An 18234-nucleotide genomic window follows, 5' to 3' on the forward strand; every position below is an offset into this window, starting at 1 on the left:
GTTAGCCCGGATGGTCTCGATCTCCTGACCTCGTGATCCGCCCGTCTCGGCCTCCCAAAGTGCTAGGATTACAGGCTTGAGCCACCGCGCCTAGCCGTGTGTTACTCTTAAACCAAGAAAAACCATCCTAGAATCTACTAAGAGGTCGGTGAAATTGGCTATTTGATCATTGCTGACCTTAATGGAAGGTGTTTGAGTGACAGTGATAGATGGCAGACTGCATGGATGGAGGAGTGACCGGAAAGTGAGGGAGTGAAGCTTTGTGTGGATGAGAATTTGAAAAGGAGCTGGGACTTTGAAAGCCTTTTTTAGGATGGGAGAAGATGTGGGTGTATTTACAGGTGGGGAGGAAGTAGCTCCTGGAGAGGGCGAGATTCAAAATAAAGACAAGACAGAAAGGCCTGGGAAGAGGCATGAAGGATCAGGTTTGAGGCCCACATAGGGGAAGGTTACCCCGGTACAGGAGGGCTGAAAGTTCTGCCTCTGGGACAAGCAAGAAGGAGGAGTTAGGGCCATGATAGTTAAGTTTAGAGGAAGAGGGGAGAGAAGTTAAGGAGCTGCTGTCTGACGGCATATTTTCTTTGGGAAAAATGACCTCAACTGCTGAGATTGAGGCAGACAGCTGAAGAAAGGGCTTATGGAGAGAGTGTGGAGCTGTCAACATGAAGAATAAAAAGAGTATTAAATAGGGACCAGTGAAATCATTGCTGGTAAGGGATGAGGGTCAAGGTGGAGAGAAAATGGGGATAGAGAGAGAGCCGTGAGTTAATAAAGGTTTTTGAAGTGGGGAGTAGTGTCGTGACAAAGGGATTTCAGGAAATTTTAAAAAGCAGTGGCATACCAGATGGTAGAAATCAACTTTCTCACATTCTAGGGTGATTGGTAATGGCTTGGAGGAGAGATGTCCAGCAGGCACCTTTTGAAGGAAGACCATCTGTACCTTTATAATAAGGGAGATGCCTGGAAGGCAGCAGGAGCTTCTCGGGACTGCTTTGCTTTTTGTTGTTGCCGGTGTTGCCTAGGACAGTTCTTCACCTTGGTGATAACAACTGGTTCTGGTTTCCATTTTTTCCATACTTGTGAGCCGACCTCATAGTGTTCCCTTGGAGACACCAGCACCAGCCAGCTGTCCCCTCTCCTCAGAGATCTGAGTTTCAGCTTCGTGAGTCCCTTCTCTGAGTTCAGAGACACCAGCAGTGAGAAAAAAACCCCAGCCTGGCTTCAGCTCAGCAGGGTCTCTCTTCTAAGCTTCTAGATCCAGATCACCCTGACTCTTCCCTTAGCTCCCCTAGCCCTAGGAATGGTGGCTGCTTCTTGCAATTACATGTTTTCACACTTTACCTGGACAGTCTTCCAATACCTGTTTAACCAGTTTCTTAAGTTAAATTCTTTCTGAAAAACATAACTGGTGTGGCTTTTGTTTTGAGACAGGGTCTTGCTCTTACTGCCCAGGTTGGAGTGAAGTGGCACGATCTCGGCTCTCTGCAACCTCTGCCTTCTGGACTCAAGCAGTCCTTCCACTTCTGCCTCCTGTGTAGCTGGGGCTACAGGTTGCACCATCATGCCAGATTAATTTTTGTATTTTTTGTAGAAACAGGGTTTCGTCATGTTGCCCAGGCTGGTCTTGAACTCCTGGGCTCAAGCAATCCCCCCGTCTCAGCCTCCCAAAGTGCTGGGATTACAAGCATAAGCCGCTGTGCCTGGCCTGTTTTCTTGATTAAACCCTTATTAGTAGCGTCACTTAGTTTTCTAGGGCTGCTGGACCAAGTACCGGGTTACTTAAACAGTAGAAATTGATTGTGTAGCAGCTAGAATCTTGAAATTGTCAAGAGACATTGGAACCAGAGTGACTCCATCTTGAATAAGGGTTGAGGAAAAAGAGGATGAGACCTGCTGGGCTGCATTCCCAAGAGGTTAGACATTCTTAGAGGATGAGATAGAAGGTCAGCAGGACTGGTTTCACAAGATAAGTCACAAAGACCCTGCTGATAAAATGGGATGTGGTAAAGAAGCCAGCCAAAGCCCACCAAAACCAAGATGGTGACAAAAATGACTTCTGGTTGTCCTCACTGCTCATTATATTATAATTATAATGTATTATCACACTAAAAGTCACTCTCACCAGCGCCATGATAGTTGATAAATGCCATGGTAATGTCTGGAAATTACCTTATATGGCCTAAAATGGGGAGGAACCCTCAGCTCCAGGAACTCTCCACTCCTTTCCTGGAAAACTCATGAATAATCCATCCCTTGTTTAGCATATAATCAAGAAATAACCATAAGTGTACTCAGTCAAGCAGCCCATGCCACTGCTTTGCCTATGGAGTGCCCATCCTTTTATTCCTTTACTTTTTAATAAACTTGCTTTCACTTTACTGTTAGCTCACCCTTGAATTCCTTCCTGCACAAAGCTGAGAACTCATGTGGCCTCCCAGGCCGAACTCCAATTGTGAGGTCCAACCTGTGACAAAAATCATGGTATAGGCAGGGTTGGTTCCTTCTGAGGGCTATGAGGGAGGAATCTGTTTGAGGCCTCCATCCTTGGCTTATAAATAGCTGTCTTCTTCCTGTGTCTCCATTTTTCATTTCTATCTGTCTCCAAATTTCCCCTTTTCATGAGGACACCAGTCAGATTAGTGCCCACCCAAAAAACTCATTTCAACTAGATTACCTCTGTAAAGACTCTATGCCCAAGTAAGATTACAGTTTGAGGTACTGAGGTTTAGGACTTTAACATATAAATATTGGGGAGTGAATGGGCTCAACTCAATCCGTAACAGCCCCCTTCAGGACATAATGAATAGAAATTAGAGAAAACTGTGTTTAAATTAACGACTTCTAGGTCGGTGTACTTGGGCAAGTAGCTTAATCTCTCAAAGCCTCCATTTTAATCCTTTATAAAATGGATATGATAATTCCTATTTCAAAGATTAGATAGTATTTTTTTAAATTCCAAATTATTCTCTTTCTCCTTTTTTATTTTCCAGGAGAAGGTAGAACAGGTTGCTCCTCCTCTTCCTTTGCTCACTCTATTGTTCTTACTCTATTTAGATAAAAAAGAAAAAAAAGTATGTTTGCTCATAACTTACTTTGAGCCTTGACTGACAAGGGCTGTACTGATCTCTGGAAATCCATACCTTCACTCCCAGCTCTGCAACCTCTCGTTCTAATTTAAGTGCTATCATCAGGTCTTCCTCCCTGCCTGCCTTTGCTCTGTAACTCATTCCTCCCTTCCCATTGGCACAACCCAGGTGTGGGTTCTATTAGAAACACTTCTTTGCCAAGCAAATCCTGGCCAGGTTTCTCATTGCTAACTTCACTCCTGACTCTCCGGGGAGAGTGCTTTTCCACACACTACGTTGTTTAGAAAGCCTTGTTCCTGGAAGCTGGCAAGCTGTGAGTTGCTTAAAATGTAGTGATTTACCTGTGAACAGCACAACTAAATATAGTCATGCAACATGCAGTATTTGAAAACAGAACAGCATTTTTTAAACAAGATTTCGAGTAGTTTCCTACTTAGGAATACAGTAAATGGCCTCAGCAAAATCTGTATTTTATATTTTGAAAAGAAATGGGATTTTTTTCTCAAATTTTAATGTGAATAGGAATTACCTGGGCATCTTGTTAAATGCAGATTCTGATTCAAAAGTTCTGGGGTAGAGCAAAAGATTGGCCTGTGCGTCTAAAATTTTCCCAGGTGATGCTGATATATCTGCCCACCAACCACACTTTGAACAGCAGAGCTTCAAAGATCATAGGACAGAGCTTCTCAGTTCTGACTACGCATTAGAATCATCTGGAGTTCTTTTAACAAATACCAATGCCTGGTTTCCAACATCCAGAGGTTCTGATTTAATTAATCTGTGAGCTGAGTCTTACACTCAGGTTATTGTCTTTTTTAAAGCATCCCAGGTGATTCTAATGTGCACCCCAGGTGGCGAATCATTGCTCTGGTCCATTGCTCTTTAACTTTAATATGTATAGAATAGCCTGGGGACCTTGTTAAAATGCATACCCTGATTCAACAGCTCTGGGCCAGAGCCCAAGATTCTGCATTTTTTAAATGCTTCTAGGTCATGCTCAGGCTGCTGGTTAACGGACCACATTTTTGAGTAGGAATGGTCTAATTCAGTATTTCTCAACCTTGACACTACTGACATTTGGGGCCAGATAATTCTTTGAGGTAGAGGGGCTGTTCTGTGCATGCCCTGGGCTCAACTCACTAGATGCCAGTAGTACCCTCCTACTACCACCACCACATGAGATAACCAAATATGTCTCAGATATTGACGTATTTGACATTGTCAGATATCCCCAGGGTGAGGGGTGCAAAATCACTACTATCACCACCAATGTCACCTGCTGTGTTGGCTTGATTCATCCTTCTCATTTTACTGGAAATAGGTTCAAAATGTCCAGGGTTACAATGTCTCCATCTTTAAAGATCTCAGAACCTCTAGGTATTTGAAAGCTGACAGATTACAAGACTGACAGCTGCCTTAACAGGGTGTGGTAGATAGAAGAATGCACCCCTCACCCCCAGAGAGATATCCATATCTATGTTCTAATTTCCCAAACCTGTGAACATGTTATTTTACATGGCAAATGATGCTTTGCAGATATGACTAAGTAAAGGACCTTGAGATAGGAAAATTATTATGGATCATCCAGATTGGCCCAAGGGTCCTCATAAGAGGGAGACAGGGTGTCTGAATTAGAGGAAGAGAAGTGACAAAGCAGAGGTCAGAGAAAACTAGTGATTAGAAGATGTTATGCTGTTAGTTTTGAAGATGGTGGCAGGGGCCACAAGCCAAAGAATGCAGGCAGCTTCTAGAAGCTGAAAAGGTCAGGGAATGGATCCTCCCCTAGAGCCTCCGGAAGAAATACAGCCCTGATGACACATTGGTTATAGACCAGTGAAACCCATTTCTGTAAGAGAACTGTAAGATAATAAATTTGTATGTTGTTTTAAGTCAATAAGTATGTGGTAAATTGCCACAGCAGCAATAAACTTACGCATAGGGGAATGGATAAGCAGATAAATGATTCTATGTTGTGGGGAAGAAGAAGGTTGTACTTGGGCAGAAAAGAATAGAGGGGAATGGGAAGGTGATTAAGGCAACTGAGTTGCCAGACCCTGAGTTGAAAGGGAGAACTGATAATGCTGTTCAAAGTTAAGAGTAATGAATGGAAAATTCCGTGGGGTCCAAGGCAGAACTAGTGGGAGCAGATGGGCAAGGTGGGACGATTATGCAGGAGAGCATTGGCTGCATGTGTGGGGCCAGAGAGCATCAGTGTACTGCTTCCGTGTTGGGGCCCAACATGCTTGGACAGGGCTTTGTGGTCCTTGGTGTTTGCTGCCTCTTGGAATAATCTGAGAGGAGTGTAAAACTTCTGCTGCTCAGGCTGCACCCGTACCAAGGAAGTCAGAATCTCTGAGGACATAGTCATTTTTAAAACTTTGTGTGATTTTAATGTGAAGCCACATTTGAGAACCAGTGCTTAAGAAGGTAAAAAGTGAGAAACAGACCAATAAATGCATTGAACTTGAATTAACTTCTTTCTGGAGTAACGTTTTGTTGGCACTTTTGAGGTGGCTACTTTCTTGCAGGGAGTCATGAAGGTGGGAAATCTGGTACCATCTGATGTCTTGTAGCTGCAGGTGCTGGAGTGAGGATGAGCACCAGGTTGTATGTAGTGGGGTCCAACCACAAGGCAGGGGGTCCTCAGCAGCAGGGCAGGAGAACGGGGAAGAGAAGCTGGGAATATTGGAGGCCAGGGCTGAGAATGACACTACTTATCTAAATCTTGTCATCCAGAAAAATGTGAGGAATTCATACATGTGCTGGACTGAGGTCAACATCAAGGAAGAAGGGGAAACTCTCCAGAAAGCCATGAACCACCATATCCTTTATCTGATTAACTTTCACTGGTAGTTCAGGGTGTATCTTAGATATACCTCTTCCAGGAAGCCTTTTCTAACCCCCAAGCCTGAGTTAGATCCTCCCTTTTGAAGCCTTTTCAAATAGCCTGAACTCTGTTCACTAGATGCTAGTAGCACTCTCCAATTTGTGGCAACCAAAGGTGTCTCCAGACTTTGTCAGGTGCTTCCTGGGGACAAGATCGCTCCCGGTTGAGAACCACTGGTCTAGAGTAATATAACGTGTGCACATCAGACACGGTCAGTTCTGTGGAGTCAAGTGAGGGTTCCTCCTTGTTGCCTCATGACCTTATTTTTCTTACATTCTCTTTCTCCAACCTAGACACTCACTTGGGGGTTGGAAGTAATGATGTGGCTTCTACAGAAGCGGTGATTATGTCTATGCTGCTTTTTTTTTTTTAAAAGTCATATCCTCAGGCTTGTAGAACTGGGACTCTTTCCACGGCTTATTCCATGCAGGAAGAATGCCTCCTTCTTGAGTGGGAGCCCCTCCCTGAGGTGCTCCACAGCTCCTGTAAACTCTTGAGGACCTGGGGAGTAGCTGGGACCCTTCAGAGAGGGTTGGTTTGCTTAGTGGTGGGATGGTTCTGAGGAACCATCTCGTAGCTGGTACAGGTGCCAAATAAGAGACTTCTTCTGAATCTCCACACATTAACCCTTTTATTTTGTGCTTGGAAAATATGTGCTGAGCTAACCACACAACAATAGCTCCAGACAGGCCAGTGAGTGATGTTTCTCAAGACAGATTTAATCATCTGAGTGCTACACATAATTTGAAGTCTCAAAATGAATTCCCTCTGCTTTCCAATATGGGAGCATGATCAATAAAGCCACAAGAGGGACTCAGAGCAGGTGAATGTATGTCACCCCACAACAATGCTGGGAGAATGTTTGGAAATCCTCCCTTCAGGGTTCAAGTTGGGATGCAGGAAAGGTTGGTTTCCCTCCCTATATCCCTTCCTGAATCTCCCAGAATATCTGCCATGCCTGGAAAAACCTTCTTTAGTTCATTGTGAACAAGAAAGGCAGCTCATCTAAGAAAACATTGCCTCTTCTGTGTTTAGGGTATTCAGCATCTCACTTTTCACTATGCCTCATGATGAAATACTCATTATAACATGAAGGGGGCCACAGTTTGAAAGTAGGAAACATGGAAGGGGCCGGTAGTCCCTAGGAAGGTGGTGAAAGTGGCAAATGTGCACTTGATCCTGTCCTCATTGAACATTTATGGGGCTTCCATCATGTTCCAGGCTCTGTGCTAAGTACAGGAGATGCAGGTAAAAAAGATAAAGTTTGGAACTACTGGTTGGTAGAAGGAGGCAAAAAAGTAAATAGCTGACTGCCAGCCAGAGAGAGAAGCTCAAAGACAAGTAAGGGGTGCCGTGGGAACACATAGGGGCAACCTCAGTGAGAGGGGGTCAGGGAGCATGACCCAAAGGAAGTGTCTTATAAGAAGATGAAAATGATCCAGTTGAAGGACCCGGACAATGGGATGGGTAGGAATGGGAATTTGTGGCTATGGGCAATTTAGAAGCTCAGAGGGAAGAGAGAAGCCACGAACAGGAAGCAATTTAGTCTGGCTGGAGTAGACAAGGTCAAGTGGGAGGTGCAGGGCAGAATCCATGTAAGGAAGGTGGCTGTTTCATTTCGTGAAGACCAGGAGCCAGCTTGAGGCCAGGTCTGGGGACACAGATATCCCCACCATTGAAGCCCATCTTAGCCTCTGCAAGAAATCCCCTGGGCTTTCTGCTGGCTCCAAATCCCAGGATCAGGATCAGTAAGAGGCTAAGAGGCCTAGAGTGAGGTTTTGTGTCTTGGCAGGTGGCGGAGTTGAATTTCCTGAACTCTATGTGTGGGCGTAGATGTGTTTAGTCACACTGTGGCTTGAGGGCTGATTTGAACCTACCTCAAGCAGGTGCTCTGAAGGAGTAGTTAGGTGGGGTTGGCAGTATAACCCATTTTATTAAAAACAAAAAAAGGCCGGATCAAAACAGGGCAAGAAATGAATAAATTATTGATGCTAATTAGAGATAGGCAATGACAAACCTGGAGTTTCTGCCAACCATCAGCATATAAGTGGATAGTGCCAGCCCAAAGGTGCAGACTCAGGATGCCCCTCTTTGATGCCAGGTGTCACCAACTCTTCTCCAGCGTGGCTGAGCCCATGATCTCACCAGGCCCCTGAAGAGATCCCCACTCAGCACTCTAAGGTCAGACTGGGCCACCTTCCTGAGGCACGCCTGCTCCTGCACAGCTGGGTCTCACACAGGCCTGCTCTCCACTCCTCAGGATCCCCCGTGTCACCCACTGCACAGGACTCCTAATAGAATTCCATCAAATTTCAGAGCCAGAGGGAGCTTGCGGAGCATATTATTCAAGTTCTTCATTTAACAGCTGAGGAAACACAATTTACAGCTGAGAGCATTGGTAGAAGCCATTACCTGCTATGCAGGCTGAGTCACAGAGGAAGCCAGGCAACAGCAAGAGAGGCCACGAAGCAGAGAGATGCTCAGAAAGGTGCAGAGAAGAGCAATTGTGAAAGACGATCCCCAGGTTGCCTGGATCCATTTGCTTTTGTTTTTGTTTTTGCTTTTGTTTTTTGATACAGGGTCTCACCCTGACACCCAGGCTGGAGTGCAGTGGTGTAATCATAGCTCACTGCAGCCTTGACGTCCCAGGCTCAAGCCATCCTCCTGCCTCAGCCTTCTGAGTAGCTGGGACTACATGTGCATGCCGTCACACTCAGCTAATTTTGTTTATTTTTCATAGAGACAGGGTCTCACTATGTTGCCCAGGCTGGTCATCCTTCCACCTCAGCCTCCCAAAGTGCTGGGATTACAGGGGATTCATTTCTTTTTGAGGTCCAGCTGCATCCTTGACCTCAAGCTCCATCAGACTCCCCTGTACACTAATTACAAATTCCCTTTTTTGCTTATGGTAGGTAAAGTCAGTTGCTGTTACTTGTATATCAGTTACTTAACAGATACAATGAATCAGAATTCAGGCATATAAAGACACCTCTAAGAGTGTTGCCATATTTCAGCTCTCAAGCTGAAACTGTGAGCATTGGTGTATTAGTTTCCGTTGGCTGCTGTAAAAAATGACCACAAAAATGGGATGGTTAAAACAATGGAAGTTTACTCTTTCACAGTTCTGGAGGTCAGAAGTCTGCAATCCGTATCACCGGGCCCGAATTAGGATGTCAGCAGGGCTGTGCTCACTCCAGGCCATTCTCCTTTCAGCAGCTCGAGGGGGACCAGCCTGACCAACATGGAGAAACCCTGTCTCTACTAAAAATACAAAATTAGCTGGGCATGGTGGTGCATGCCTGTAATCCCAGCTACTCAGGAGGATGAGGCAGGAGAATTGCCTGAACCTGGGAGGCGGAGGTTGTGGTGAGCCGAGATCATGCCATTGCACTCCAGCCTGGGCAACAAGAGTGAAACTGTCTTGAGAAAAAAAAAAAAAAAAAGCTCGAGGGGGCAATTTGTTCCTTTCCCCATGTAGCCTCTGGTAGCTGCTGCCATCCCTTTGCCTATAGACTGTATCACTCTAATCTCTGCCTCCGTGGTCATGCTGCCTTCTCATCTTCTGTCTGTGACTCTAATAATAAGGGTTTAAACAATAAAACAGGCCAGGCACAGTGGCTTACGCTTGTTATCCCAGCACTTTTGGAGGCTGAGACGGGGGGATTGCTTGAGCCCAGGAGTTCAAGACCAGCCTGGGCAACATGGCGAAATCCAGGCATGGTGGTGCAACCTGTAGTCCTAGCTATATGGGAGGCAGAAGTGGGAGGACTGCTTGAGCCCAGAAGGCAGAGGTTGCAGTGAGTCAAGATCATGCCACTTCACTTCAACCTGGGCAACAAGAGCAAGACCCTGTCTCAAAACAAAATGAAACAAAACAAAAGCCACACTAGTTATTTTTTCAGAAAGAATTTAACTTAAGAAACTGGTTAAACAGGTATTGGAAGACTGTCCAGGTAAAGTGTGAAAACATGTAATTGCAAGAAGCAGCCACCATTCCTAGGGCTAGGGGAACTAAGGGAAGAGTCAGGGTGATCTGCATCTAGAAGCTTAGAAGAGAGGCCCTGCTGAGCTGAAGCCAGGCTGGGGTTTTTTTGTCACTTCTGGTGTCTCTGAACTCAGAGGAGGAACTCACGAAGCTGAAACTCAGATCTCTGAGGAGAGGGGACAGCTGGCTGGTGCTGGTGTCTCCAAGGGAACACTATGAGGTCGGCTCACAAGTATGGAAAAAATGGAAACCAGAACCAGTTGTTATCACCAAGGTGAAAAACTGTCCTAGGCAACACCGGCAACAACAAAAAGCAAAGCAGTCCCGAGAAGCTCCTGCTGCCTTCCAGGCATCTCACTTATCATAAAGGTACAGATGGTCTTCCTTCAAAAGGTGCCTGCTGGACATCTCTCCTCTAAGCCATTACCAATCACCCTAGAATGTGAGAAAGCTGATTTCTACCATCTGGTATGCCACCACTTTTTAAAATTTCCTCCCCTTCTCTCTTAGAGGGACACTTGTGTTGCATTAGGACCACATGGATGATCCAGGATAATCTTCCCATCCATCTCAAGGTCTTTGATGTAATCACACCTGCAAAGACCTTTTTTTGGTCAAACAAGGTTACATTCACAGGTTCTAGGATAAGGATGTAGACATAGTTTGGGGGGCCATTATTCAGCCTACCGCTATTGAGATATTTAAAAAGTAAAGTTTCAATTAAAAAGTGGGTTAGCTGTTAGCGGAAGAATAAAAAAGTTAGAACCAATAAGTGGGTCAAATAAAAGGCATCCATAACTAAAGAACACAAGGATTTGGCTCTCAAGGTTAGTAGATCCCCTTGGAAGAGGTGGGTTCATCAGGTTATCATGGTCCACCAGCCACGATCACACAGCTAGCATCTCTTTTTCTGATTTCAAGACAATTTCTGATGATTTGGCTGCTTATATAGATTCACTTACAGTGACAGAATATGCTGATCTATAAATCAAAGTATCTAAGTATCTAGTTTATTAGACCATTTTATTATTACAAATTTAGAAATCAAAATTCTGGTTTTCTGTTCATTCATTTCTACTAGTTTGGGTAACACATATTAGGACCTGAGATGAGGACTGTTCATCCTACAAGTTCAGAAATATAATTTTCCGGCACACTAATAGTGAATCCATTCACTGTTGAAGGGGGAAGTCAAACTGAGTTTTATTCTCTTGGTCATGATTCCAAATTCCTAATGAAGATGTCTAATGGGCCAAGCTCAAACCAATTTCCCATCCTGGATCAATCAGCTCTGGCTAGGGAAGGATAGGAAGTGGGCCCCTTTGAATGTATTGCTTTTATTTAAGATTTATTTGGGAGGGATGGGCCAGTTTCCTTACAAGTTGGAGAACAGGGCAAGCAAATCTGCAGTTTGTATTGTAATTGAACTTTCAGAAGGCATTCGACTTCCAAGTGTGACTCATACCATCTACTAAATCTTCTTCATAACTGTGTATTTGTGTGTGTCTTCAGGACTCATAAAACAGTAACGTAAAACTATAGTTGCTCCTGCTTTCAACATATTCTTCTTGCTTCTACTAAATTAATCTTTTATTTATTTATTTATTTTGTTTTTTTGAGACTGAGTGAGTCTTGCTCTTGCCGCCCAGGCTGGAGTGCAATGACGTGATCTCGGCTCAGTGTAACCTCCTTGGGGAGCCTCCCGGGCTCAAGCAATTCTTCTGCCCCAGCCTCCCGAGTAGCTGGGATTACAGATGTGTGCCACCACCAGCACGTCTAGCTAATTTTTGTATTTTTAGTAGAGACAAGGTTTCACCATGTTGGCCAGACTGGTCTGGAACTCCTGACCTCATGATCTACCCGCCTTGGCCTCCCAAAGTGCTGGGATTACAGGCATGAGCCACTGCACCTGGCACTAAATAAATCTTTATAAAGTACCTTTGATTTATAATATATGATGACTATGCCTTATATATCATCTCTATGTTTATTTTTATTATTTTGTTGTTGTTGTTGTTGTTGTTGTTTGAGATGGAGTCTTGCTCTGTCGCCCAGGCTGGAGAGCAGTGGTGCGATCTTGATCTCAGCTCACTGCAAGCTCCGCCTCCCGGGTTCATGCCATTCTCCCACCTCAGCCTCCCGAGTAGCTGGGACTACAGGCGCCTGCCACCACACCTGGCTAATTTTGTTTTTGTATTTTTAGTAGAGACGGGGTTTCACCGTGTTAGCCAGAATGGTCTCGATCTCCTGACCTCGTGATCCCCCCTCTTGGCCTCCCAAAGTGCTGGGATTATAGGTGTGAGCCACCATGCCCAGCCTACCATCTCTATGTTTTCAGTCCTATATATGTATCTCCTGTATTTCATTATTTAATATTTTTTCTTTAAATTGATTCACTATATAAACAAGTATACTAATTAAAAAATAAACTCTCTATCATAAATGGAAAACTGATATTATTTTTCTTTTTTTCTTTTGAGATGGGGTCTCGCTCTGTCGCCCAGGCTGGAGTGTGTGCCACCACACCTGGCTAATTTTTGTATTTTTAGGAGAGATGGGGTTTCATCATGTTGGCCAGGCTGGTCTCGAACTCCTGACCTCAAATGATCCACCTGTCTTGGCCTTGCTAGGATTGCAGGCATGAGTCAAAATGCCTGGCCCACTTTTTAAAAATAGAAGGTAATCAAACAAGTAAATATAGCAGGATGTTAGACTGAGGTTTCAATACAGTAGGTAAATTACCAAGGTTCATGTGAGACAGGCTCCTCACATGTGAATTTCCAAAGAAATTTGTGCAGAACTTGTTCTATGATTTTTGGATATGTTAGCTCAATCAAAGATATTTAAAATAAGTCAGAATGTGAAGACAGAGGAAGATTTGTGGAAGACCTTTTAGGAGGGACCTGGTGCTATGCTAGAGACCCAAGAGAGGGGGTACTGCCTTCTCCTTAAATGTAGTACAATAATAAAAACAAACAAACAAACAAACAAAGAAACCTAGTGCAAGAAGCTTCCTTGGAGCTAAAGAGAGCTGTGGAAGGTGCTCTCAGCACTTAGGGGATATAGGGCAATGGCTCCTGACTCCCACCCAAGAAAATGTAGAAGTGACTGTGTTAGTCTTGACCTGCCGTCCTAATTGAGTGACCTGGAGGAATTCTTGCTTTCTTCTAGCAAGAAGAGGAATTCTTGCTTTCTTCTAGCAAGAAGAAACCAGAGGGGAATGCTGTTTTTTAAAAGAGGCTTTGAAAGAAGTTATCAATGACCACTTGGACTAAACATTATTAGGTACTCTGCACCATGGAACGATGGAAATCTCCATGAAAGTGCCCAGGCAGGGAGCCACGTTTGACTTTCTGCTTGGCCTAGAGAGCTCTCAGCCACTAGCCAGCAAATACTGTCCTTTGACCTTTACCTCTCGTCCCTCCAGCCTGCCCTTTTCTGTTCCTGAAAGAAGTAAAACTTCAGATAACCAGTGAAGGAGGAAGCGAGTGGGGAAAGCAGAAACCAGCCACACTCCCTTTCTGGAAAACAGGCAGCTGTCAAGTAGAAGCCTTACCTAGGCAACAGGAAGGAAATGGAAGAGTTGACTAATATCTAGGACTTGATATTCAAACTACCGAATTAAGACTGAGTTTGCACATAAAAGTCTTAAGACTGTCTTTTATCTAAGCATTAGTAAAAAAAATACAGATATATATATGTGTGTGTGTGTATATATATATACATACACACACACACACATACATACATAAACATACCAGGCTTGCTGGGATATTTTCCAGTGGTAGAAAGAAAGCTTTCACCACTGGATAAAGTTTAGAGGTGATACAGGAAACAGAAAACTAAATTGGATTTTGATTGTGTCACAGTCACACTTGTTCAATGTGCTGCTTCTATAAACATCATGAAAACAAAAAAATTATACTTGTAAAAGGTAAAATTTTTAAAACCATGACAAGTAATAAATATTTATAAGATGCATACAAAAAATAGCTGCATGATTTAAACATGTGAAGAACTCCTTGATCTAGGCTTAAGATTGGCCAGTTGGGTGACTGATGTTGGCATTAAACCTAGATGCTTTCTTAGTTCAGGATGAGTGGTGCCCCTGCTTGGTGATGTGATACAGGTGGGGCACCTTGGCAGTCCACCGCCATCTGGATGCAATCTTAACATGGGAGTGATAGCCCACCTAGACTACCAGGGGTGAGATGATGGGAGCAGTCCTTCTTACCATCCCTACTTCTAAAAAGTCATGCTGAGGCCGGGCGCGGTGGCTCACGCCTGTGATCCCAGCACTTTGGAAGGCTGAGGTGGGTGGATCACTTGAGGTCAGGAGTTCAAGACCAGTCTGGCCAACATGATGAAATCCAGTCTCTACTAAAAATACAAATATTAGCCAGGTGTGGTGGCGGGCACCTCTAGTCCCAGTTACTTGGGAGGCTGAGGCAGGAGAATTGCTTGAACCCGGGAGTCAGAGGTTGCAGTGAGCCGAGATTGTGCCACTGCACTCCAGCTTGGGTGACACAGCGAGATTCTGTCTCAAAATAAATAAATAAATAAATAGTCATGCTGAAATGTTCAGTACATGAACATTTGAAACATTCATGACAGAGTCTGTTAATTTATATGGTCTGTGTAACCATGTTTCTACCTACTGTGTCCAATGTATTTTTTCTGTAATATACATTAAAATAAATAATTATTGAGTCAAAAAAAAGGTTCAGCAATATGTGTCTGACATCATTCTGCATATTTTACTCTCCCAGAATCCTCAGGCCTTGTTTTACCTAGAAGATGCTGTCTCTCACTGAGCTCAGCCCACTGCCTCTTTGGAGGATAAAGCCTCTATGGTTTTGCATTCCTGGATTTCGCTATATCTCCTTGCAGTTTTTTGTTTTTTTGTTTTTTTGTTTTTTTTTTTTGAGACAGAGTCTTGCTGTGTTGCGCAGGCCAGAGTGAAGTGGCGTGATATCGGCTCATTGCAGCCTCCACCTCCCCAATTCAAGCGATTCTCATGCCTCAGCCTCCTGAGTAACTGGGACCACAGGTGTCCACCAACATGCCTGGCTAATTTTTGTATTTTTAATAGAAACGGGGTTTCACTATGTTGGCCAGGCTGGTCTCAAACTCCTGACCTCGTGATCCACCCACCTCAGCCTCCCAAAGTGCTGGGATTACAGGTGTGAGCCACTGCACCTGGCCTCCTTTCAGTTTTATCAATTTTTGCTTTACATAGTTTGCAGCTCTGTTGTTTGGTACAAGCACATTTAGGATTGCTATATGTTATTGGTGGATTGACTCTTTTATTACATAGTATCCTTCTCTGGTAATTTTCTTTGTTCTGAAGTCTACTTTTTTAATATTGTTAATATTAAGTGTATGTGATTGATATAACCGTTTCTGCTTTCCTTTGATTAATGTTTGCATGATATATTTTTCCATCCTTTTACTTTCAACTGGCCTATATCACTATATTTAAAGCAAGTTTTTTGCACAGAGCATATAGTTGGATCTTGTTTTTAAAACCTATCTACCAATCTCTTTTAGTTAATGATCTTAGACCATTTGCATTTAATGTAATTGTTCATCTGTTAGGGTCTAATTCTTTATTTTTATTTACTGATTGTTAATGAACATAAGCTTTATTACATCAAATAATACATATAAATATGCAAACAGTTTTAGTCATTTTTAAATATGTTTTGATGAACTTACAGCAAACACAGAACTAAAATCTACATACAATCTTAGTAAAAAACAATTAAGTTTAGTTGGTTACTCTTTATTCTGTATTTATAACTTGTGCATCTTTAATTTCAAAGCATTGATAATGATGCAATGCTTAAGCAAAAAAGAAGTTACAGAGAATGTATACTGTATGGCAAACCAGGGACTGGCTACTAAGTAAAGAGTGCTGTCAGTATTCATCAAAAATAAAATTCATAGAGGTGTATTACTTTATGGAACGATACAAAAAACAATTTAGGTTGCATGAATGTATTCAAAAGAGAAGATTAAAGTGCAACAGTGGTATTTTGGAGGCAAGCAACAGTTTGCTGTAAGATAGAAAACTTTTACCTGCATCTTTTAAATCAATGCTTTAAAAAATCTGAGTAGCTCTAACTACTTAAAATGCAAATCCTAATCAACCATAAAATCTTTGCTGGTTTCAGAGTCTGCTGAACCACAGGAAAGAAACCAGGAAGAAACACCAAATGATTATGATTTTGAAAACATGTTTCATCTGAACAGGAGAGATGAACTGTAACTTCCTATCTTATAAAAAGATGGAATACCTCGCAAAACTAAGAAGGTGGTTAGAATACGGCATTCCATTCTGTTTTAACCAACCACTCCCAAACTAGTCCTTTAGCATGAATGATAACTTGTTTTGGTCTCTTCATTGTGCTCTTGCTCCCTGTGTAGGTGGGTCTGATCACTCCCCCAGCTCTTGGATGATAGCCCGCAGTTTAGCACATCTGCTTTGGGGTCACTTGGCTGTTTCCAGTTCCCTGGGTATAGCCTACGGATGGTGGCCTATAGTCACTCAGCAGCTGGTGATACTGTGAGAATAATGTGGTACACACACACACACACACAGAAAACTGTGGATGTCACACACACACACACACACACACACACACACACACACACACACACACACACAGAAAACTGTGGATGTCTTCAAGAAGCCCGGAGAATTTAAGGGCTTTGGGATTAGAGACTGAAAACCCTGGATATGATCAAGAGTGATCTGTTCCCTGCTGTGCACACAGCAGATCAGGACACTTTGGCTTGTGGTTTCCTAATACACCTTCTTATCTATTTGTCCTCCAGGAAAGATACAATAGGACAGTCAGACACACAGATGTACACATGCACATGTGCGTGCATGCACGCACACACACACACACACACACACACGCTCTAACATATTTGAACAAGGCTAATAGGAAAATGAAATGAAATGGATTGAATATAGGAAAGGGCACAAAAATAATTTATTAGAAGGAATGGTGTGGAACAAAGCTAGCATTATTGATCACCAACTATGTGTCAGATATTCCGTTATCTCATTTAATTATTTTCTTATTTTTTCATGGACAAATAAAAATTGTGTACATTTATGGTATAAAACATGACATTTTAAAGTATGCACATTGTGAAAGGGCTAAATCAAGCTAATTAACCTACATGTTACCTCACGTACTTCTCTTTTATTAGTGGTGAGAACATTTAAAATTTACTCTATTAGCACTTTTCAAGTATACAATGCATTGGTCTTAAATTTAGTCACCATGTTGTAAAACAGATCTCAAATCATTTAATTTTTCAAGTTGGTATTATTATTCTCCTTTTACAAATAAGTAAACTGAGGCTTATTGAGATTAAATAGTTTGTCTAATGCCACATCTAATAACTGGCAGAGCCCAAATTCAAACTCTAATTTGTTGGATTTGAAAATCTTTGGCATTGCTGTCTGTCTCTCATGGAAGAAGATGGAGCTTGGGGGAATTGGCATTAGGAGATTAGGAAATAGAGATGGTTGGTTAAGTGCATGAGGTGGCCACAGAGGATGGATGTGGCTGGATTTCACTGTCTTCCTCCACCCCTCCTATTCTCGTAGTTGTGATATACATTGCCTCAGAGTTGCAGCTTTCTTTCTCCCCAGGATGAACTTTAAAAAAATTTTAATTAACAAAAAGTACTTTTAATAACCAAATAGTTATAGGGTACAATGTGATATTTTGATCTATGTATTATATACATTTGAGAAAGATTAATCAAGCTAATTAACGTATCTGTCTCACCAACTTATTTTTTTTTGGGGAGATTAATAGTGAAGAGACAATAAAATAATAGTTAAAATCTATTATTTTAGCAATTTTGAAATACGTGATACTTTTTTTTATTATTATACTTTAAGTTCTAGGGTACATGTGCATAACATGCAGGTTTGTTACATATGTATACTTGTGCCATGTTGGTGTGCTGCACCCATCAACTCATCAGCACCCATCAACTTGTCATTTACATCAGGTAAAACTCCCAGTGCAATCCCTCCCCTTACCCCCCTCCCCATGATAGGCCCCGGTGTGTGATGTTCCCCTTCCCAAGTCCAAGTGATCTCATTGTTCAGTTCCCAACTATGAGTGAGAACATGTGGTGTTTGGTTTTCTGTTATTGCAATAGTTTGCTGAGAATGATGGTTTCCAGCTGCATCTATGTCCCTACAAAGGACACAAACTCATCCTTTTTTATGGCTGCATAGT

This window comes from Colobus angolensis, unplaced genomic scaffold, assembly GCF_000951035.1.
Source record: "Colobus angolensis palliatus isolate OR3802 unplaced genomic scaffold, Cang.pa_1.0 Scaffold190, whole genome shotgun sequence".
Taxonomy (NCBI): Eukaryota; Metazoa; Chordata; class Mammalia; order Primates; family Cercopithecidae; genus Colobus; species Colobus angolensis.